The sequence below is a fragment of the Pundamilia nyererei genome, unplaced genomic scaffold (genome assembly GCF_000239375.1).
Source record: "Pundamilia nyererei isolate P.nyererei 1_Seehausen unplaced genomic scaffold, PunNye1.0 scaffold00083, whole genome shotgun sequence".
NCBI classification, from domain to species: domain Eukaryota; kingdom Metazoa; phylum Chordata; class Actinopteri; order Cichliformes; family Cichlidae; genus Pundamilia; species Pundamilia nyererei.
In genome coordinates this window covers 2,703,842-2,708,706 of record NW_005187484.1, presented here as the reverse complement: position 1 = coordinate 2,708,706, position 4,865 = coordinate 2,703,842, and the positions used below count along the sequence as shown (strand labels likewise).

General features: G+C 42.5%; 1 protein-coding gene across 1 annotated transcript in view; it reads right to left on the bottom strand.

Annotated features, from left to right (window-relative positions):
- Window positions 1-4,865, bottom strand: part of pik3cb (phosphatidylinositol-4,5-bisphosphate 3-kinase, catalytic subunit beta) — a 47,471-nt gene that overhangs the window by 29,978 nt on the left and 12,628 nt on the right. The window lies entirely within an intron of this gene.

Sequence of the window (4,865 nt, the reverse complement as noted above, 5' to 3'; positions counted from 1 at the left end):
TCATATTCCTCTCCCAAAGGGAATGAGTAAGACCCCAGGGAATTTAACTCCATGTTCAGAATATAGCAGAAAGAACGGAATGAAGATTTGCCTTCTGATGTATGGACTTAACCAAGCTCAAAAAAAAAATGCTCAAGCCTTAAGGGCTTTGAAGGGCTTTCCAAGGCTTACAAACAATATTGAAATCACTGTTTAAGTAACTGTATGGTAGGCTCTAGGTCCTGAGGTAGCAAAGCAGGCACAAAGCATGATGCTCCCTCCACCATGTTTCACAGTTATAAGGTTTTGGTGTGCAGTGATGAATTTCTTTCAGAGTGCATTTTTGTATCCCATGTGTCCACCACACAATGTCTGGGAAGTGCGCTCATAGAAACATGCTTGAATACTTTTTCTGAGACTTTTGTGGTACCCTTACATCTTTCCATTAAGACTTTTAGATTAGATTGTGCAGGATGACCATTCCTTAGGAGAAGGTCATTTCTGAGTTAAGTAATATTAAGCAATAATTACTACAAATGAAACCAGCATAGAGAAGATTTTGAAACTCTGAATAAGTGTTCACCTTTTTAGCTTCATCACAGTCTGTGTCTGTGAGGAGGCAGGTGACAGAATAGCGGGTGAGCTCGTCTGATGTGCAAGTGTGACGTCCCACAGAGCCTGATTCACTTCTCAGGCACGAGACAAATAAGGACGGACACAAGTTGCGTACAGATATAAATACAAGCAGCGCCAGCACAGATCTCTGTGACTATACTGTCAGACTTCAGGGCTGAGAGCAAAAAAGAGGGAATGTTAAAGACTATTCAGGAGGGTCTGAGAAGCAGTCAGTTCTGAGATGGCTGGAAAAGAGGAGAAAAGATGATGAATTAAAAAGGGAAACAGGTGCAGTAGAAAATAAATGGGAAAGTTCATGAGTTCACTAAAAGACTCAAAAAAAAAAAAGAAAAAAAAAGGGGGGGGGGGGGGGGAAGAGACAAAAACAAAAAAAACAAACTAATCCGTGATAGACAATGAGATAAAAAGAGATAAAAGGCAGAGATAAAATGCAAAATGTGACACAATGTGTGACTGTAGTGGGTGGACCAAACTGGGCCTGAAGTCCACAATAAGCCTCTGTTTTTGCCAAGTGTGTGCGCGCATGTTTGTATGTGTACGTGTGTGCCGCCAAGGCCAGTCCCGTGCCCTGCACAAACACTGCCCTTGTGTTGCCCTTGCCCTGCCAGCTTGGCCTCGCAGACCAACAAACACATACTGAGCAGTAAAAAAAAACACAGGCTGAAGGGGGGCATCGTCGTCACACAGTGCTAGCCATATTTTGCTGTGTGGGATGTGCAGCCTCAGGCGGCTTTCTCACACCTTCAGTAGCTTTCACACGCGCACACCGGGGTCATCAGCATATGTAAATAAATTGCTTTGTAAGAGATACTTTAAATACAACACCGGAAATCCAGCTTTCATGTGAGACATGCAAACAAACATACCCAAACATAGCTGGTGCTAACCATACCTTTGTTGAAAAGCTAAAGATCTATGCAAACTCTGAACACGACCACATACGACTATTCAAAGCAAGTTCTGATACTAACGCAAAAGGAAGCCCTAGAGGGGAAATAAACCCCTATATACAGAGTTAGCCTTGCCCATCCAATTCTGTGAAAGAGGAAATGAAAAAAAAAAAATTAATCGCAAGCATATCTAGACAAACTACTACACCTCTTGTCCCCTTCTCTTACAGAAAACTTTACACAGACAAAGCATACTCATGGAAAATGTTTAGGTTCTCTTCCTTAAATACACACGATGTCATTAAAACAGGAATCGAGTATGTTTTGAATACTTTATAGCAAGCTACTTCCTTATTTCTTTTCTTTAAACCAATTTGCATAACAGAAGCCTGAAAGTCTGACTTTCTTTGGAATCACCATCCATTAAATCATAGACGACATACAGGAGGTGGCCCGGCTAATTCTTCCCATTTTGTAGTTAGCTGTTCTACAAGCTGCTCTGTGAGGGTGACATAAGGATTAGCCTTTGTTCGATTTGACACAACAGCTTCTGTTTTTGAAAAGAACAGAGAAAGCTTTCCTCGGAAACTCTGACAAAGAGGAAACAATGAACAGCTATGATATGAGGGAGTGAGCATGTTGGCCACCTTATTTATATCACTTGGGATCAATTTATTCCTACTGATTACAACACTTACCTTCCTTGAAAGTACATCTTCTCACAGTTGCCACTGTAAATGAAATTCACATGGTCATGTCTCCACTTTATCCAATAAGGGCTTGGATTTAGTTTTAGATGCGTAGCCGTACACCCGAGATTTATTTATAAATCTTTATGCTGCTATGCATCTTCTGGACTAGCTATAGAAAATATAAGACAAGTGCTACCTCACACAGAATGAAACGCTCCAAACTTAAGCATTAAGGTGTTGATGCTGTAATTGCCGCCTGTGTTAATAAATATGGCAAATAAACAGACAAACCTACAAAAAAAACAAAACAACTAACCTCCCACTGCTTTTACAGCACCTGCATGTGGCTTTCTCTTATCTTACCCAGGATTCTTGTTTTGCGTCTCCCTCCACCCACAGACAGCTCCACCACAGCCCCCTGGGAAGGCCATTTGCTTCAGCTCTATTTATGACAGGCCAAATGTACAATCGTCGGGTCACTTTGTCTCACAGAATTCAATGAAACAACAAATTTATCGACAAAACAACACAGCTTACTGCGGTTCAGGTGACTGTCAGAAGAACAATTGACTGCAACAAGATCCTTTCACAGGGAAAAGCCCGAAAATAGACTTGAAGAAAACCCCAGCCTGTCACATAGCCTCCACAGGACTGCAGCAACTGATTATTTTGTGAAAACAGTGGAAAGAAATAGACAAATATAACACTAAGCTGCTGTGAAATGTAGCAGGGATGGCACACACAAACAGAGCTGAGTTTTCAGCACTCGTCTCCCAGCCATTTATCTCCCTCATAAACAAAGAGCCACACACTGGCAATGAATGAAACGCACACAAGCCTGGAAATGGAAGACATTTCTTGGCTCCAGCTATCATTTCACTGTAGAGGTGACTGGGTTGCTGGGAACACTTAGATCCGGTAAATGACACGCTGATGCCCGCCTCTTCAGTTTATGCATCCATCTGTTTGTCTGGGCGGCTCGACTCTACACTCGCTCATCTGCATCCTTTTTGGCGTCTATTAATACAACTCAAGCTAATGCTAACCACACACACACACACACACACGTTGCGGTGACAGAAAACATCATGTAGCATGCGAGGGCACTGTGTCTTTCCACCCATCTATAATTAGATAAATACAGAAGTTCTCGTCCTATTGTCCGGATAAAAATCACACACACACAAGTCTAATTATATGCAACCTCTGTAATACCACGGGGAGAAAGGTCAATGCCATAACGATAATGCCAAGCAAACACACTCCTAAGAATAAGCTTAAGGGCTGGGCTTCCTAGGATTGTGTGTTATAGGCTTATAGCCACACTGATGTTAATATTTGAAGCAAGAATGCGAACACTTGAGGTCATTTCTGTGAAAAACAAAAAGGTCAGCACAGACTGACCCTCAACTGACTTCTGATGAAACATGGAAACCCTCCAATACAGTCGTGTTAGTGGAAAGATATGGAGAAGGAACACAGCATGAGTAATTGGATTGAGCTATTTTTCCACTTTTGAGTGGGAGTGAAGGATGAGGGGGAGGGGAGAAACAGAGTGCAGGTAGGAGGCGACCGTACCAATTACTGGTGATTACTGGCCACAGACACCAACCGTATGAAATGTGGTTATTAAGCAGACAGATGTCAAAACTGCACCTGTAAAACCCTAGTTATGCAGTGCTGTGATTGAGAGGAGAAGGATGTTAACCCAGTGTTTACTCTGTCAGCATTCGCAGCTAGCACACATCGTTGCACACCCGCAGATTTAGACTGTGTTTGTACCTGGGCTGTGTTCATATCCATACATGTGTATGTACAACATGTGCGCTGCGAAAGGGGACACAAGCAGGCTTCATAAAGTGAATTACTAATTAAAACTGTTTTTGAATTGCTCTTCTGCAAATGTTTCATTTACCACATACTTAGAGCAAACAAATCCCTGCGAAAAAGTCAGATGCTTCTCCAGGGAGTCCAACCCTGTGGATGAACCCCACCACCACTTGAACTACAGCTGGGAGCTGTGTTCAAGTGCAGCCTGGTATAGAGGCACGTGAGCCAGTTATTCTCCTGCTTAGAGTGGCCTGCCAGTTCACAGTGGATCTCCAGAGCAGAAGGATGTCTGACCCTGGAATAAGATCGTATCCGAAGAAGCAGCTGCACAATTTCCAGGGCCACTATAACAGCCAGGGAACCAGGCAGTAGGGGGCAGACAAGATGGGAAGAGCCAAAATAAGACCAAGAGGACTTGAGAGGTTCACTAGTAAACTGAGAATTGTTCTGACAGATTGAAATTAGATTAAAAATGCTGAAACTATCTGCCACAGCTATTTATCAGGCAGTTAACAAACGTAGGCCACCTGCCAGTGTGTGAGAAACACTGCATTTTATTCCCATTTGTCACCTGGACTAGCAAGCACCATCACAAGTCTGCTGATTCTCAGTGGAGAACTTTTGAGAAGGCTGACTTTAGGACTAATTTCTGACCACTTATTTTAGACTTTTTGAAAGAAGTTTGTCAAACTGCTTCATCTCAGTCTACTTGTAAAAGGAAATGAAGGCATGAGCGAGGACAGAAACAAAACAGTCAGGGCTGGACTGATAAAATGAAACCACTAATACTGCATGTCAGCAACTGTTAATTTTATATGCTGTTCATCAAATCATCATG